Source organism: Dreissena polymorpha, chromosome 1 (genome assembly GCF_020536995.1).
Source record: "Dreissena polymorpha isolate Duluth1 chromosome 1, UMN_Dpol_1.0, whole genome shotgun sequence".
NCBI classification, from domain to species: domain Eukaryota; kingdom Metazoa; phylum Mollusca; class Bivalvia; order Myida; family Dreissenidae; genus Dreissena; species Dreissena polymorpha.
In genome coordinates, this window is record NC_068355.1 from 35,074,410 (window position 1) to 35,094,685 (window position 20,276).

Consider the following 20,276-nt stretch of genomic DNA (forward strand, 5'->3'; position numbering starts at 1 on the left):
CAAGTCAGGGACACCACTTACCTCTGGGATACACAGTCCGCACAGGCTAGTCAGGGACACCACTTACATCTGGGAAACGTTGTCAGCACAGGCAAGTCAGGGACACCACTTACATCTGGGGAACGCAGTCCGCACAGGCAAGTCAGGGACACCACTTACCTCTGGGAAACCCAGTCCGCACAGGCAAGTCAGTGACACCACTTACCTCTAGGAAACGTTGTCAGCACAGGCAAGTTTGGGACACCACTTACCTCTGGGAAACCCAGTCCGCACAGGCAAGTCAGTGACACCACTTACATCTGGGAAACGCTGTCAGCACAGGCAAGTCAGGGACACCACTTACCTCTGGGAAACCCAGTCAGCACAGGCAAGTCAGTGACACCACTTACCTCTGGGAAACCCAGTCCGCACAGGCAAGTCAGGGACACCACTTACATCTGGGAAACGTTGTCAGCACAGGCAAGTCAGGGACACCACTTACCTCTGGGAAACCCAGTCAGCACAGGCAAGTCAGTGACACCACTTACCTCTGGGAAACCCAGTCCGCACAGGCAAGTCAGGGACACCACTTACCTCTGGGAAACGTCAGCACAGGCAAGTCAGGGACACCACTTACCTCTGGGAAACACAGTCCGCACAGGCAAGTCAGGGACACCACTTACCTCTGGGAAACGCAGTATGCACAGGCAAGTCAGGGACACCACTTACCTCTGGGAAACACAGTCCGCACAGGCAAGTCAGGGACACCACTTATCTCTGCGAAACGCAGTCCGCGCAGGCTAGTCAGGGACACCACTTACCGCCTAAACTGGAATTTACTTAGAAAATAATCCTTTAAACAAAAAAATCAATAAAAGCTGAAATCGTCGACACTTATTAACATTTTCTATCCGTTTCAAAATAATTGGTATCGGATCATTTTGAAAATGTTCAATATTGTAACCGTTTTCTCCCCACGGTCAGTAATATCGCATGGCCCAAAACAACATGGATTAGTTTGGGCAAACAGCGGTAAATTTGCTGCCACCAGTCCACGTTGAATTTGTGAACAATTATTAAATCCAAACTCAAATGTCTTCTACTAATTTTATTTCACAATCACACATTATTCAAGAAAGCACACTAGAAATACACTATAATGATTAGTAACAAAAAGTATATTTAAAACATTTAAGTATTAATTTCAAGACACAAGTTTTCAACAATATATATTTTAAGCATCCCCTTGTTTCCCTCCCCCACTCCCCTTTAATCCCCAAAACCCTCTTTATATACTAAGGCTGTATGCAAATTTTCGCTAATATGCAAATTTTCGCCAATATGCAAATTTTCGCCAATATGCAAATTTTCGCAAATATGCAAATTTCTGGAAATTGCAGAAATTGAGAGATTTATAGCAATTAGCAGAAATGCAGAGGTACTCATGGGAGAGATGGCCTGCACCTGGTATTAAACAGAGGTCACTGTGTGACCAGCAATAACATTATAGAAGTATCCATTACTCCCGACTTGAACATAATTAAATGGACAAAATGAGCTTATTAAAAAAATGCAACACTGCCCTCCTCTCGGATTGGAGCCTCCTGGCGACAGGATAATAAGCAGTTACTAGACACTCCCACATTCAAACAGTAAATGTACAAACTACCCTTTTTTTCTTTTTTTTTTTTGCTACTCTAAAAAAAAGATAAAAAAAAAAAATAAAAATATGTGGATAAATTTAAAAACAAAATATTTTTGACCAGGACTATGCCATTCAAAAATTTCATCCACACAAGGTCATAACATATATATGTGAAGTTTATCCATGAACTGTCCCTAAAAACTGTTAAGAATTATTTCAAAACAATTTTCATCAACATTAAAAAGAAAAAAAAAACAACAACACCCAACAACATCAAAACAATTCAACACAATATCCCTGGCAGATAAAAAGAAATCAGCATCTTAATATATATACCTCACCTAAAGCAAAGCAATATTAAAGAAGTAATGAGACAAACATATTATAAGGCTAAACGGATTAAGAAAACAGTTCACAATGATAATTTTATCATTACGTTGACAATTTCTTAAAAAGTTATTAATTGCATAAACTATGATACAATGTCGCACACAGTTATAATGCATAGAGATAAACCATGTAAAAACTACAACATTTAAATATCAGTTTATTTAAAATATTAAATTGAAATTTCAAAAATGTTAGCGTCACTCAATATAACAGTTCATTTCTGTCTGTAATTATTGTCTTTTTTTTTTCTGGTCACTCATTTAAAAATCCAACACATACAACACACAGCGTCAATAAAGTTTTCCCAGCACAAAACAGTTTTTTTGCCTCAGTATACAGCAGTCCACCCCGAACGCACGACCAAAGACCCAGCTGTCCCTCGCATTAGCCACGCACGACCCAGCCACAATGTCGTCTTGCAATACCCACGCATGATGAAGCCATAAAGTCGTCCTTCGCATTACCCACGCACGATCCAGGGTTTCGAAGAACACAGTAGTCCAAACATTCAGCTACTTAGAAAAACCTTAATTTTGATGATGACACTTAGTTATTCCAGAATTAGATAACACAATTTTTAATTGCACCACATATAAATCCAGGAATGGTGGAAACAGGTAAAATCCATAGATGGCACAACACATAAATCCAGGATTGGTACCCCGGACACACAAAACCAGGAAACTGACGAATACTGCAACTTAAATCCAGTAAATACTTCTCACAAATTCGAATTAACACTTATTGAAATAAATTTAGAGCTGGAAAGCACAATTTTTAATAGCACCAAACATCTGATGAACACTGCAACTAAATCCAGTTAACACTTTTCATAGATTGTGACCATTAACACTTTTATTTAACAGTACTTTTACATGATTTCAGAACTTCAAATCCTGAGCAGCAGAATTACTTTTCTTCACACTGTTATCTGATCTTATTGATGACAATTACTTATAAATAAATACAGAACTGAAATACACAATTCACAATATAATCACACAATAAGTCTACATTTTATCTTTGTGTTCTGATGTTAACAGTCCAAACTCAAATTTAGAAATGGTTTAACAAAGGTGCTCTTCGCCCAGTCACTGTTCTGTTTGTTAATACCATTTACTGGCTTAATTTTCTGTTAATTTGAGTGTGACTTTGAACAGATGTCTTAAACTAACAAAGCTACAAGCAAGTGTTGATAGGGATAAACACCATTCCCTAGGACAAGAGTTCATTACAAAGATTTGGTTGTTTATCATGGTCAAAGTACTAACAATAATTTGATTGCAGAGACCCTTGACATGATACTAATGGTCATTACTTTCTAATTCCTGGAATGTTCTGCAGTTTGAGATAAACAGTGAAGACATTAGCACTGACAGTGTGTTTATGATTCAAGCAGTTTGAAGAAGGGTTGTTTTGCCAGGCAAGTTAAATAAACATTATACGGTCTGAATAATGTTGCCATCAACATTAAGAGATTCCAACCATCCCATTATATTGCCTTGAAGAAATCAGTCTGTCTTCTATTTCGAAGTTCCCTTCTTAATATTGTAACAGTTGGTGGGGTTGTGATTTTTGTTGTTTCAACTAATCATTTCATTGGATACCAGTAAAAGAATAGTTTCACTTGAAACTAGAACACAATTTTTAAAAAGTCCATCCCTCACTTGAAGCATATTCTTTGAACGTAGAGGCTTGACAAATTAAAATAATAACACGATTTTAAAACATGCTTCCTTAATAATCCAGGTAACACCATGTGATCCCGTATGACACAACCCATGTCCGTCTGGGTTATTGCAACATTGTAACACCTTTCGGAGAATGATTCACAAAAAGCGAGGACTTGAGCTGGTCATTAGCATTGACAGTTATGTCGTAATCATTCATGAAAAAAATGATATGCTAGATCGTAGTCCAAGTGTCGTTCCCTCTTCCACCCCTTTCGGAGATACTTCTTGACCATTGTCCGAACTCTACCAGTGTACCTGTGAAAGTCCGTCTTCACACTTCCCACACATTATGCAACTGAACACATCATGATTTAAAAAAAAGAGTAAACGTGAATTCAAAGCATGAGAACTTTGCCTGGAAATAGTAGTGTTTCCAGTGTACAGAATATCACATTTACTTTAACAAATTTCGACCATTTTTGTATTGATTCACACAAACACTGTAGCTCTTGACAAGCAGTCATTGTCCTGTGCTGTAACAATCACACTCTGTTGGATCACGTGTGAGGAATTCTGTTTAAACTGTCACAGTTTAAGTGCTTTTTGCCCATTTTGATGTTCACATTTAAAATTGTTTCATAATTTCCACTTGTCAAACCATCTATTTAACTGTAATAATTATTTACTTTTTTGATGAATTCTTCTTAGATTCTTGCACATAGTTTCATACACTGAAGAAATTTCCATCTCACCAGCTTGAACTTTCTGTGGTTATTCCGATGTGAAGTCAGTCTGAAAATTTCTACAGGTTCCATTAAACATCTAGCAGGTGACCCTGCGCGTAATAAATCACTTTGTCCCACAATAACAGCAATTTGACAAATTGAAACAACCACAATTATCAAAATCAGACATGGCGCAATTGCCATATTTCCACTGGCAATAAAACAGTCCCCTGAGGGTTGCTTCCAAAAGCTCAGTTTCATCCTGTTGTCTCTGATTGATGGTTGCTTTGAATATATCCTACTGAAAACTAATACCTGTCCAAATCACAGTTGATTTTGATTATTCATTTCAATTTTATAGTCCAACGTATATCAACTAAACCTTCTAAGATTTAGTTCCAGAGCACCAGCACTGCAGAAATCTAACGTAATAAAGTCTGTACATTCGTGAAAATAAAGTCCTTTTATTTTCACAAAAATCCTCGAAGTTTCACGTGTTAAAGTCCATATATCCGTGACAATAAATTTTCACAGAAATCCCGCCGCTGCTCACCAGTGTAACCGTTTTCTCCCCACGGTCAGTAATATCGCATGGCCCAAAACAACATGGATTAGTTTGGGCAAACAGCGGTAAATTTGCTGCCACAAGTCCACGTTGAATTTGTGAACAATTATTAAATCCAAACTCAAATGTCTTCTACTAATTTTATTTCACAATCACACATTATTCAAGAAAGCACACTAGAAATACACTATAATGATTAGTAACATAAAGTATATTTAAAACATTTAAGTATTAATTTCAAGACACAAGTTTTCAACAATATATATTTTAAGCATCCCCTTGTTTCCCTCCCCCACTCCCCTTTAATCCCCAAAACCCTCTTTATATACTAAGGCTGTATGCAAATTTTCGCTAATATGCAAATTTTCGCCAATATGCAAATTTTCGCCAATATGCAAATTTTCGCAAATATGCAAATTTCTGGAAATTGCAGAAATTGAGAGATTTATAGCAATTAGCAGAAATGCAGAGGTACTCATGGGAGAGATGGCCTGCACCTGGTATTAAACAGAGGTCACTGTGTGACCAGCAATAACATTATAGAAGTATCCATTACTCCCAACTTGAACATAATTAAATGGACAAAATGAGCTTATTAAAAAAATGCAACAATATTATTTGTGGGCATAATAACTTGTACAAGTTTAGAAACCAGCCATATCGCATTTTCTTGTTTAATGAAGAAAATAGACCGTTAAACATATCTAACATTGTACACACGATCAATGTAAACATATCTAACATTGTACACACGATCAATGTAAACATATCTAACATTGTACACACGATCAATGTAAACATATCTAACATTGTACACACGATCAATGTAAACCAGACTTCTATCCGGGGGTATTTTGTTGGTAATACCGTTATTCATTTTTTTGGTGTGTGAAATGTCAGAAAAGTTGTGACTCGACAAAGCATTAATGCCACCAGAATTAATTAAATTGGCATAATTTTCTTGACAGTTCATACACTTTTATGTTTGCTGCTCATGTTGCAAAACTGTGTACTGCTTTGTATAATTTATATCCTGTGTCTAATTTTGTCACATGGTTACTTGCCTTAAGTAAAGGACATTCTAATGATGAATAGAATGACATCCTGTTGATGCAACTAGAGTTTCACTTTGTTCATATTTTATTTACCAGGACAACTTGTCAATCAACAAGGAACCCTACCCTGAAAATCACGCCCAGCTAATGAACTGTGTAACTGCGCCAAACGTGACACTTAAGAGAAAAGAGCTTTCAGGCAGAAGGTCAAATTGGAACCGATCTGGGCTCCAGCAGCAGCCTCAGTCCTTGGGGCAGGTCATATTGCATGCATTATCTCAATTATTTATGAACTTTCCAAACTCACAGTAATAGTACACAAACATGACCTGCGAGGTGGAGATGTGAATAAAATGAGTATTAAATCCCAAAAACCAAGGAGAGGTTATATAGGAATCTATTTTCTGTAAGTTGGTCAGTTAGAGGGGTGTTTCATCTGCATTTAATGTACAAATATTTTTACCTCACCATATCTACATTTCTAAAGGGATTAAGTTGAAACTTCAATCATCTGAACCCCATGAAGTGTGTGTTGAGACTTAGTGGTCATTTTGTGACAAAGCTCTTACTTATTATATGTCAAGTCACTCTCTTGAATAAAATTAATTTACTGTTTCTTTATCTCACCATACATGGATATTCATAGGCTGTGTAACTTATATTTTATTCAGGGGGATTAACTAATATTGTGCCCACAGTTGCACAGAAGTGTGTTCATATTTTTGTTGAAAAATGACGAAAGCAGTAAATCACTTGCTTCAATTTTGATCTTTGATTTTAAATTAATGTACTATTTCGAAATATAAATAATGTTACATTATACCAAATTATCCAATAAATACTATTTTTCAATGGCGGTTGTTCAGTGTCAGGCGGAATCCTAGCAACCAAGCCACATCAGCACAGCAACAAAACAGTTTCAGCAGCAGTCGTATACAAAACATCAACAACAGTGGTGCATATGCATTAAACTACGAGCGGTATGAATGCAAATATGTCTGTATGATTTAAATATATTCTTAACCATTTAATATTAACTTGTTTTTTGGTTGTTTGAAAATATATTTAACTTTGCTATTATTAAGTTTTAGTTTTTTTTACACTCTGTCTCTTGTAATTATGTTAAGGATGGCCCGAACTCTGCCCTTGTACTGACCAGTGGGTCATTTTTATGGTCATATCTGCTTGGATGGTCATGGAAGTAAGAAAGTGTAAGATTTTATAATGACTTGTTCACAGATTTTGTAAGAAGGTTGAATGACATAAGTCAGTGACATTATGAAAAGAAATTCATATGGCAGACATTTAAATAAACAAACAAACATATAACTACAAATTATACAAATCTCTAGCAGTTCATAGTGTATGGAATCGTAATTTGCTTTTACTGCTTTTAATTCGAATATGATTATGCCCCCCTTCGAAGAAGAGGGGGTATATTGTTTTGCACATGTTGGTAGGTAGGTCGGTCGGTCCTTCTGTCCGTCCGTCCACCAGATGGTTTTGGGATGATAACTCAAGAACGCTTAGGCCTAGGATCATGAAACTTCATAGGTACATTGATCATGACTGGCAGATAACCCCTATTGATTTTGAGGTCACTAGGTCTTATGTAAAGGTCACAGTGACTCGAAATAGTAAAATGGTTTCCGGGTGATAACTCAAGAACGCTTATGCCTAGGATCATGAAACTTCATAGGTACATTGATCATGACTCGCAGATGACCCCTATTGATTTTCAGGTCACTAGGTCAAAAGTCAAGGTCACATTGACTCAAAACAGTAAAATGGTTTCCAGATGATAACTCAAGAATGCTTGTGTCTAGGATCATGAAACTTCATAGGTACATTGATCATGACTGGCAGATGAACCCTATTGATTTTCAGGTCACTGGGTCAAAGGTCAAGGTCACAGTGACTCGAAACAGTTAAATGCTTTCCTGATGATAACTCAAGAATAATAAAGCCTAGGACCATGAAACTTCATAGATACATTGATCATTACTGTCAGATGACCCATACTGATTTTCAGGTCACTAGGTCAAAGGTCAAGGTCACAGTGACACAAATGTATTCACACAATGGCTGCCACTACAACTGACAGCCCATATGGGGGCATGCATGTTTTACAAACAGCTCTTGTTTTGCATATAACACACTAGTGAAATATAATTTGGTCATGAACAAAAAGAAACTAATGTATGCCGTCTGTTTAAATTAGCTTGATTTCATTGAATGTCTACACAATTTCAAGAGGCTTCCCAACTATGTGACATCGCGGGCACAATGCGGGTTTTAGTTAAATATTTTTACGTGTTTATATGAAAATGTATAGCTTATTGAGACACTCACAAGTGTGTTGCCAGGTTGAACCAGTTTTTTATCATTGAAAAGGCTAGTATTGTCTACAGTTTGTTTGTTTCATTTGGCACATGATTCACTTTATTTCCAGGAAACCTGGAAAGCAAAGCGTTGAGTTTGTTCTGGAAGCATTTTCAGTCACAGCAAATGAACCGACAGCAGTCATCATCTCGAGATTCTGGCATATATATGGCCCTAAGTCTATGAAAATCATGCAGCGATATCTACGGGTGAGTTCTCAAAGCATGTGTTTGATTGTGTAATGCCCCAAATTCAGAGATGGGTGGGTGTATGAAGATTTAACCTTGGCCGTCGATACATCCATTCAGCTGTCTGATTGTGTGTCTAGTATAACCTCGAAAAGTATTGCTTCTTGTGTGTTAAACCAAATATATTGACCATCATGTAAACTTTCCTACTTGTGTTTTTGGTTCATTTTTCCTTGGACATAAGTGGAGTTTTCAGTAAAAGTAGAATGTGGAGCTAGGTGGCAAACCTTTGTCTTGCGTCATAAAAGTCATTGGAGTATTCTAAGGAAAACTCTATTCAAATGCATGTTGTTGGCGCCATCTTCTGGTAGGCCCTTGCTTATTGTCAATAATTAATAGTTAATTTTTGTCTGGTAGCAAAAAGTAAATCTTTATCGAATCCCATTCCAAAGTATTTGGTTATAAAGCGGTTATACTTCATCTTAAATATTTATAATTTTTTAATTATTATTTAAAATTATTACTAAACGTACCCAGGGCATATTAATGCTAAATTGGTCGTTGTTGGCTCATTTTCTTAAATTATTTATGTTTAAATTGTTATCAATTATCTGTAAAATGGCCTTTGTATTTTCGAAACTCATACTCAAAAGCATGTTGAGGCAGTGCTTTTCTTCAAAGAGAATTTTGTTTCGTAATTGTGTAGCGCGTTATACCATATCGGATTTTGGTGGGAGTAAAACTCGGAGTCAGTCTAATATTGGCCAGGTGCCTTTAAGCGTATTTTCCGTACAGGGGGTATATTATAGTAAACTTTTTGAATAACTGGGGTACTTTGAAGTAGTAAGCCAGCGGATAATGACCAATCGAGCTATTGTTTCCTTAAATCAGATTAGTTGTGACACCCTTTGGAAGTGTTGTGCTTGTCTTTATTTCCTTTGGTATCAAACGTAGAAGGAAAAACCGACATTTACAGTAACACATCTTTCTTTTTTTCAGATGCCAATTGACGAAATAAAACTGGCCAATCAGAAACACAGCCTGTTGCAGTAGTTTTTACCATATTGACTCCAGTCAAACATGAGAAGCTCAGAGATCAATACTGTTTAAGATGTGCTATTCTCTACATACCTGGTGGTCTGTTAAGCATTAACTCTTACAGGTCTCATCTTTGAATTGTGTGAAGGGTGAAAAATTGAAAAATGAATGTTCAGAATAAAGTGCCACAATGATTAAGCGCACCATTTCAGGTGGAAAGCCATAAATAAATGTGCCCAATCAAGCTGTGTTCAAAGTCAAACACTGTCATGTCTTATGGAAACGTTAATGCTGTCAGTCATTTACAATTGAACATTTGTGTTAAATGTAGTTAAATATAATAAGATTAATGCTACTTAAATGGTAAAGGCATGCATGTTAAGTATTACTTTAAGCACACATATTGTACGTCTATTCAATCACTGTGTTTGTATTATGAAACTTGCACCTGATTGTGGTAAATTAATGGATTTTTTTTTGTCATACATCGAGTGTAATATAAGTCAAAGCTGTTTACTTGATGCTGGTAACTTGAACAAAATAAAAAAAAATATGTATGTTATCCTTTTCATGTTATAAGCATGTTTCAGTTTTCTGTTTTTACATGCCATATAGAAGTGCTATTTAAAATGACTGTTAAGAAAGGTTGAGAATTATTACGCTTCCGCTTATAAATCTTTTTGTAATTTAGAAACATATTTAGTTTGCTCATTTGGGCCAATATTTAATCAATAATGGTGTTAAGTATGGCAATATTTGAAATGAATATCAATTAAATTTAGACACAATTATATAATCTTGTTTAAGTTGTTAATTCTGTATTTACTACAATTACTATTATTTACTTGAATTGAGATGGTTTGTTAAATTATACGATAATGACTTTTATTTGCAATGCTTTCACTGTTTTGAAACTGTTTTTTAAATAAATGATTAAAAGAATTATGCTAAGCTTCATGAATAATGGCAAAAGTTATGCTTATTTTTGCCTATTGTGTCTTGTTATATAATATACTTACATGCACACAAGTGTTGACATTTGTTTTCGGACATACTAATTGTTTTATGTTTTACATGTGTGTATATACACATTTAGAAGACCAGATTTTAATCCTCTCAAATCACTGAGTAACTTTACCAACAATTAATGTTTTATCACTGCATATAGGTACATTTTGCAATTGATATATAGTGCAACTGCAAAACAATTGTATGTTCGATGTAAATTATGCATAATTATATTGTTGCTATTGTGAAGAACTCTATGTTTTAATTTCCTTGCTCACATCATATTATAAGATGCATTTTGTATATGCTTGGTAACATACAAAACGTAGCTCCTGTTAAACGTTTTATATAATTAATACAGATATACAAGATATTCTGAAAAGAAAGCATGCCTTTAAGCAATAGGAACAGCTTCTTATATGTAATGCTTTTAAGTTCATTGAGTTAACCGAGTATTTAAAGATTTGTGTAATTTTGTTTTACATAATCTAAAATAATTAATATCTCAAAACGGAAATCAGTCAATTACAAATCAAGGGAGAGTGATGTAATATGCTTGCTATTGATAATACGTGCAGTTGTCTCTTTTTGTTGTCAGTCTAATGCAAAATTTGTAGGATAAACTCTAAAAATAAAAATTATATGCCGATTATGACGAGTGAATGTTTGGCACAAAATGCCTCTTTAAGAAATGTGTATATTTAATGATAAATTTATACGTGTTATAATAGTATACTTAATTAACTTGCGGCTGATAAGTGAATGTGACAATTTACTAGTGTTGTTACAGTTTCATGTTGACCGTTTCAGATAAGCTGTCAGTGGAGAGCATTTACTGCGGCCAGTATTTTACGAAGAATCTCATGTAGTGTTGTAATAGTAAAAGATCAAAATAATAATGTGATTTATTCAAACTATGTTTACCTTCTGCTATTTTTTTTTGTTTTTTGACAACAAATACTTTGTTTTATGTTAAAAATAGTTCAGCGCGTTATAAAAACTGTGTGAATGTATTATATTGTGATAATGGATAAACCCATTGATGGAATAAACTATTTAAATAAAGTGAAATTTAGAAGTTTATCTTAATTTGAATGTAGTTTGTTGAATAATTAACAAAGGACGCTTTCATTATTAAACATATGATAGTAATTCCTCCACAAGTAAGTTTGTTTCAAAGTGAGTATTTTCATTAATAATGATCCTAGTAGTTATAATGGTTGTAGATTGTTCTCGTTGTATCATATATTGACATGCTCATCATTTGTGTTGACATTTGCATTCTAGCATTAAAAGTTAATTATGCTTTAAATATGTGTTTGTACACATATTGTAGACCAGCTTTTCATCTAATGTAGTAAGTGCGTTACTTAACATAGATTTATGTGTCACTGTATATAAGTGTATTTTGTCATTTGTATATACATAAACCTTAAAGCTTATGTTTTTTGTGTGTCCATTATTCATAAAATGGTGCCATTTCAAACAGATACATTCACTGTTTTCATTCATTTGTACAAAATATTTTCATAATATACATTATTTACATGTCAGGCAATAGAAAAAAAATGCTTTGGATGAATGCGCATATTAAACTTTAAAGTTAATTAAGACATGCAGAATATCAGATTATGAAAAAAATAATATACTTTTAGCAATAGAAACACCTTGTTTTATGTCATGCTTTTAAGTTAATAAAATAAAGTTACTCTGGGAATTTGGAAATCAGTGAAAAACGATTCAAGGGAGAGCACTGTGATATTAAAAAATAAAAGTTGTCTCCCTTGTACCTCTCAACGTAACAAATACATTCCTACATTCTTTCAAATTATTCCACTCTATAAACTATGTACTATATACATTGAATAATAATTATCACTCAATAAATATGATTTGCATCAGTGTTTATTTTTATGTGTTATACCAAATTCACCAATACGGCATTAATTAAATTCATCATATTTTAATTGCCAACACTGGCCTTACAGTGCTAAAAGTTTTGTATTCTGAATATTATAAGTGTATGACCTTAAACAATGTCACATCGTATATTTTAGCACTGATGCAATATTTGTTAATATATTATATTTACCTTATCAACTTGTTGTGGCTTGTGACAGGTGTCCAGTTTTGGATTACATGTATATCTGTTAATTGATTGTGAAAAATTTTCAGTTTTGAATGATTGCTTTAAGTTTATTGTAAACAATTTTGTAAAAGCTGTTATCATTTTGACCGCTCCATATTAGATGTCATTGAAGTACATTCACTGCGGCCAGTTTCCGTAAAACTCCCAACTCAGCTGATGTCTTAAGACTGAATTCCATACAAATGTGGTTGTTTATATGCAACTTGATTTGTATTTAACATGTCTGTTCTGTTGTTGTACAACTAAAAACAGCTTTTTATTGGACAAAACTGTTTCATATTTCAAATTTATGATATTGAATTTAGATTTCAAACACAATTATATTTTATTTATTTGCATGCATATTGAGCTAGAATAAAATTGATACTATATATACATCCTATTTAAATGAACTGTATTGGTAAAAGTAGATTTCAGGTTCAAAATTATGTCTTAATTTGTTCGTTTATCCCAAATTAAATATTTTGCAAAAGGAAAACATGTTTTGATAAAAAAAACTTTATGAAAAGTACCACCAGGTCTTTCAATCATTGATTATACACACTTACTATTGTTGTTTTTTAAGACATAGCACATGCTGTAAAATATAGTATCATACTTATCATATTGTGTGTGTCAACCATTGCAGTTTTGGTCTGTTTAGGGATATAATCATGTAAATGTATGTGATTTGCTGATCCATTTGTATTTGTTTTTTCACTCCATGTAATGTATATAGCCATTTATAGAGCAGGAACATTGTTGTACAGTGAAACTTTATTTGTATGGCAAATAAAAAATGTATGTTTATTGTTTCCTCACTCCTTAATAACTTTCCTTTGAGCGGGTGGCATACTGTGTTTGGTCCGTCTCCATTTGTTTGTTTGTCCCCCGGCATACTTTGGTCAGACTCGGATACCTTTCAGAACCTTAATAAATACTTTGACAGATCTTAATATGGTGATTGTCCTTCATACACATATAAGCATTTCTACGGTAATGCGGATGTGACATGTTCATGGTATTATTTATGTTGTTCAACAGACATCTTATGTGGTGCCCACGATTTAAAAGGTCGTGATAACGAGATAACTTAATCATGAGAACAAACAAGCTTACACGTGGGAATGAGAAAGTAAGTCGAAGGAACGAAATACTAAATCATGCAAACAAGTCACTTAGTAATGGGAACGACATAGTCCATACAAACGTACACGTACATCTGTGCAAATATACATTTCACCCGATGATTTGTCTTTTATGTAGACAAAGCCCACTCCTATTGATAGTAGGTTAAGTATGTCCGGTAAAACGTATTTAAGACGTAATTATATTTTTTTATTGATCTGTGATTCAAACTGTGTTTGACCAACTTGATTCTATGTAGCACTTGAGGAATATTTTAGACAAATGGTGACCACTATCTGTAAATGTCTTGCGTGCAACATTCCCAGGCTTTAATAATGAATGGGAGAAAAATATGTTTTCGTTCCGAAAAAACTTTTTCGTTCTTGAATCTAAAATCTAGTACACATGTATATGATTTTTCCTTTTCATTTCAAAGGGAGGGGATCATAGTGATTTGGTCTTGTCTGTCATTCCGTTCAAATGTTAAGTATATTTGCAGAAGTGATGAAATGGCACAAATATATTCATCAACATACAAAATTATATTAAACATGTATACATTATGGTGTTTTAATAAGTAAAATTATACAATATGAGTCACTGTTTTTGCGTTGGTAAAAAAGAGATGTGCATTATGCGCTATTAGAATTTTTTAATCTTCAAACAATTTAATACAATGCTTTGTTATCCGCTTTTGGAACATGTGGAAAAGAATGCTAACCATTTGATAGCAAAATATTGGAAAAACGTGTGTCCAGTAACTGAAAGTACATGGCTACAAAGTACAAAACCGTCATAAATGCCTCGTAACAGGCTATAACGAACATGAGAGACACATTAGCATCAGTTTTAATATACTTTGTTAGAAAACATAAGTAAGGCGTGATCGATGACATAAATGGGTGCTGGAGGTTTCGGTAAATGACAAGTTCGGTAAATTGATTTATATAGTAAATGCCGTGGAGGGTTCGGTAAATTGGTATAAATAGAGGTGGTATACCTACAACGAGGTGTTAATGACACCTATTATTGGCTTACAATAACATTAGGGGCATTTATTTGCAAACTGTGGATTAATTTTGAGTTGAGTTATTAGGGCCTTATGCTATGCCTATGATAAAGAATTAAGGGAAATGAATAAGCTACCTCTGAAAAACGAATTCTGGTAGGAAATTGTAGGTAAATTTACGATTTTAATAACGCAATACTGTTTTTTTTTTATAATTGGTGCTTTTATTTAACATTATATATATATATATATATATATATATATGGTTCATACTTATTTTATCACACTTATTGGTCGATATTTCATTATATTTAATTATAGAAATGTGAATGCACTGGATTACCCGTAAAGTTTTGACGATAAATCGTACACAACTTATTTTCAACGGGGTCTAAAGCCTTCACATGTAGATCTAAGTGACGGAAAAGTATGCCATAAATCGACATATACAATGGAATAAAGTGACAGCGGTCTTACAATGTCATACTACAGTATTATATAAAATAATTCTTATTGGTGCATAAGAAAACACGTCATATGATGATGAAATTGACAGGATTGCATTAACTTAGTTTAAAAATGTATTACAATATATATTACAGTTTAAAAATGTATTACAATATGGTTACAGAACTTAAACAATTGATGAAAAACTAATAATACAGATATTCTTGTTTCTCAACCATTTCCATTTCTTCTTATAAATGCTTCTTTACAAGTTTTTTTAACGTATTCTTGGACTTTGTACATCGTATATTTTGTGGCAAGTTATTCCAGTCTTTTATTGCATTATGGTAAAAAGATTTTGGAAGTAAAAGTATCAACTGGATGTACGTGATAATCACCCTTATCATTAATTAGATCTAGTCCCGTGCCAGTGGATATCACTACATTTAGTAAAATTGTTGTGCATATAACTGGGAGCTATATTGTTAAAAATCTTATATACATGATAAAGTGGCAATTGTTTACATCTATATTCAATATTCAAACATTTAAGATCCTGAGAATCTGCAACACGAAGTGATGTTCAACAACGATAGTTATGAATAATGTAATGGTTGTTATTTTTACTTTTTTAATTTAGGTAATTACTTTTTATGAGGAACCTTAATGTATACACTATTTCAAAATATGAAAGAAAATGATAATACTTTTCATTCATAATATAATACTTAAACAAAAAAATAAAATCTTACTAAATCTGGTAGGATTTTCTTGTGATGGCAGATTTTGTATGTCAGAGCAAGGAACGACAACTCTGCGCGGAGATTGGTGCAAGGTATGTAAGCATAACTCTATCAAAGTGCTGAAGGCACTGTAGGTGTTCGCTGATGTATAAGTTTAGACGCAACTCAGTTTTAAAAATTATGGTATAGCTTTTTATATTGCCAGTTTCAAATGAACACAACCCATTCAAATTTATAAAGAATGTTTCTTAAAGCACTGGTCCAGATGTGGTTTTTAAAATCATTAATATAAAATACAATTTAAGCTTTACTCAGAAATGTCGTCCTTGATTAGCGTGTGCGAATTGAACAGGCTAATCAGTGTGCACAGACTAATCTTATTTGACATGCCTTAAGCCCCGTTTTCCCTGAAAGCAGCCAATATGTACAGATTTCAATGTTTAACACTAGACTTTACAAGCTGTTTAACACTATTAGTCATGAGGCACGAATGACAACTCTGCTATGAGAATGGCATTTGTCGTCTGCATTATTTTACTGCAACAGGCAGTGGTTGTCTTTCTGTAGCGTAGTTAAGCCTTCCCAGAGGCGTATCCAGAAAATGTTCAGAGGGGGGGCTCAACAGGGGAGGGTGCGGGAGGGGTGTCCCCTTCGGTCGTAATTTTTTTTTTGAAATTGCACCTTGAAATGATGCGATTTCCTGCTATCTAATCAGCATTTTGCATGATAAAAGTGCATGTGAAACAAATAAGAACTTGAGTTCACACATCAAGTGTGACAGACACACGGACAGACAGACACACAGGGGTAAATCAAATGTCTCTCAAACCACTAAAGTGGTGGGAGACATTATCTTTATCCATAACGTTTTTAACGGAGTTAGATGGGTGGATATCCTACTAGGTCAACTTAGGTACAACATTAAATGTTTATGTCCATGTCCCTATGAATGGAAAGCAGGCACACAGCGGACAACCTGTCCTGACCCATTGGTGATCTTAGTTTTGTCTTGACAAGTCCTTGGGCACTGATACTCATTTCACACTCGCATGATGTGACAGGGAACAAACATGATATGGACAAAACAGTGTAAATGGTGGAGTACAGCTGGGAATCACAATGTGCAGCAGAGCCTTGAAGGGAAGTAGGTGGGTTGGGTACACCTTTCCACCTAGCCTGCCATATAAAGTGCAACTCGGCAGGGAGGGACTGAGGGGAAGGGAGATCATCATTGAACCATTCAACGTCACTAGCACTGACAGGACAGGAGCACATTTGTTCAGGTATAAGCTTCAATCCCATGGCTGCCTTAGTCTGCAAATCACTGAATTGGGTGTCCATTTCGTTCACAAAAGTGTCAACAAAGGGAGTTGTTAGGTTTCTTGTGTAGTTAAATTCGTAATTTGTAAAAACTATGAATGAACATCAAAGCAGTAAGCCCGATTTGTAAAAAAACAAAATCAAAACAAAAAATAAATAATTGCTATTCATTAAGTGTGGCAGTGCAGTTGAATTTCACTGGCAATAACTTGTTACTCAAAAGGATTATCACTCTAAAGAGCTAATACCAATTAAATTCATCAAAGAAATTACCGAAAAAATAATAATGATTGTTCATTGTGTTCGTCTAAACTCTTTAATTGCTACAAATTGAAATATTGTTTTTCACAAGTCTCATGCGGCAGCCATTTGTAAACATTTATCTATAGCTAAATGTATGGACGAATTTCATTAGTTGAATGTATCTTCTTCAGCCAATCAAATAGCGCAGTTTATTACTTACAGTCAATGAAGCGTGCACTTTAGCTGACGAAGGTTAGATCGTCTGTACACATGCCTGGGGGCTAATCACACTAATGGACAGCTGTTTATGGCTTAATTAGGGACATATGACAGGAAATACACAAGTGGATTGAATCTGTAAGGGGCTCATTTTTCTTTAAAATCGTGTCTAGCCAGCCAGCTGGGGGGGCTTTAGCCCCCTAGCCCCCCACCTAAATACGCCTCTGCCTTCTAACCGCATACTGATTTGCAAAATATGCTCTGTAAAATTAGCGTGAGCTAACGCTCACACTAACAATCATAATTTCACTTACAGCTGAACCCGACTGTAACTTTCTGATTAATCTGGTGATGTTAAATAAATAACTGAAAACAACAAAACTGAAACATTCACTCCCAAGATTATTAAGATATTAATTCAATCATGTTTGACAGTAACCGTTCTGATCTGAAATATATACTTTGTAGCAATCGGCTCGACTGTAAATGAAATACATTTATTAATATAAATTATATAAATAAAGCGTCTGGAATGAATCTATCTATCTATCTCATAGTACTGCCTCACGCCTCTCGCGAGTATTATGGGCAGGGTGCGCGTTGGCTGTTAGTAAAGTAAAAGCGTAAAAGCTGAGAAAGGTATCTTTCAGCAAGTTAAGAATTTGTGCAATAATAATGATAGTGTTGTTAGGTTGTTAAGAGATTTAAAAGTCATATAGTATACAAGGGGTAAAAAATGGATAAAAGCAATTCCCATGGGTTTAGTGGCTAAGTTGGGCTACTGCCTGCTTGAAGCTCTCAAGGTCAGGCAGCATTGCGACGGGGTGGGGTAACCTGTTCCACAATACTGTGGTGTGGGGGAAGAAAGAGTACTTAAAGTAATCGTAACCTGTATGGACTTGACGAAGACTGAGGGGATGCATGTGTCTGTTTAACCTGGTTGGGGCTTCAAGATAAGATGGGAGGGATATGGCCACAAGATTGTGGTAGACTTTGTAGAAAAGGACGAGTTTTGCATCTATGCGTCTGTTCTCAAGGGTGCGCCAGTTGAGTGTATTTTGAAGTTGTGTGACACTGGTGTAATGGGAGTAGTCATTTTTTACCCATCTGACTGCTCGCCGCTGAATCATTTCTATGTTGTGTTTGTTAACCTGAGTGTGTGGTGACCATATGGGGGAAGCATATTCAAGTTGGGGACGTACTAGTGTTTGATAGGATAGTGATTTGACCTTTTAATGTTTTGTCTTGATGTTACGTTTGAGGAGACCTAATGTTTTGTTTGCATTTGTTGTGATCCTGGAGATATGTGTGTTCCAACTTAAATCATGGCAAATGTCAACACCAAGGTATTTTGCATCCTTAACTGGGGATAGGATTTGACCATGAAGCTTGTATTGGTGCGCAATGGGCTTACGATTCCGTGTGACATGGAGAACCTGACACTTGCCAGGGTTAAACTCCATGTCCCATAGCTCTTCCCATTTCTCTAGTTTACCGAGATCGTCTTGTAAACTTTGACAGTCCGCCTCGGATGTCACTGTTAGATAGATGGCAGTGTCATCAGCAAAGAGGCGAACTTGGGATGTAACAAGGGAAGGGAGGTCATTTATGTATAGTAGGAAAAGGAGGGGGCCAAGGACAGAACCCTGAGGCACTCCAGAGGTAACTGGGACTTGGTCAGACTTAGTACCATCTACTACGACTGATTGGGATCTGCCGATTAGGAAGGATTTGATCCAGGATATGGTCTGGTCAGAAGCACCATGTATCTTAAGTTTATGCAGTAATTTGAGGTGATTGACTTTGTCGAAGGCTTTACTAAAGTCTAGAAGGATTAGGTCTGTCTGTTTACCTGATGCAAGAGTTTTCGCTAAGTCATCTACTAACTCTATAAGTTGAGTCTCACAGGACCGCCTTTCGCGAAACCCGTGTTGCAGCTCATAGAGTATGCTGTGTTTGGAAAAGTGTGTGGATAGGCTAGATGCGATAATGTGTTCTAGTAGTTTGCATAGGACACATGTGAGTGATATGGGCCTATAGTTTGCTGGGTCGCTAGTGTTACCTTTTTTAAATTGAGGAGAGACGTTTGCCTTCGTCCAATCTGATGGGAGTTGACCAGAGTCTAAGGACTTTTGGAAAATCAGTGACACTAGGTCAAGGATCTCATGCCGGAGTTCCTTGAGGACAATGGGTTTGATCATATCTGGGCCAGCAGCCTTATCTACTTTAAGGTTTTGGAGTAGTTTCAAGACTCCTTTGGGGTCTATTTCTATCTTGGGCATGGTGCGGTACTGTGAATTTCCTAGGGTATTTCTGCATAGCTGGGATAGAGACAGAGGGGAGACTCCTGAGAAAACAGATTGGAATTGCCGGTTTAGTATATTGGCTTTA

The 20,276-nt window shown here is 35.3% G+C and overlaps 1 long non-coding RNA gene across 3 annotated transcripts in view; it reads right to left on the minus strand.

Moving 5' to 3' along the window:
• Nucleotides 1-356: 356 nt before the first annotated feature.
• Nucleotides 357-20,276, minus strand: part of LOC127876921 (uncharacterized) — a 119,513-nt gene continuing 99,593 nt past the window's right edge. For 2 of the 3 annotated variants that reach the window (XR_008048158.1, XR_008048149.1), the window contains 2 exons: nt 617-662; nt 495-527 (listed from right to left, as the gene is read on the minus strand). This is a non-coding gene — a long non-coding RNA (uncharacterized LOC127876921). Of the gene's footprint in view, nt 390-494; nt 528-616; nt 663-20,276 lie in introns of those variants that run through there. The other variant, XR_008048152.1, reaches the window with a different exon arrangement.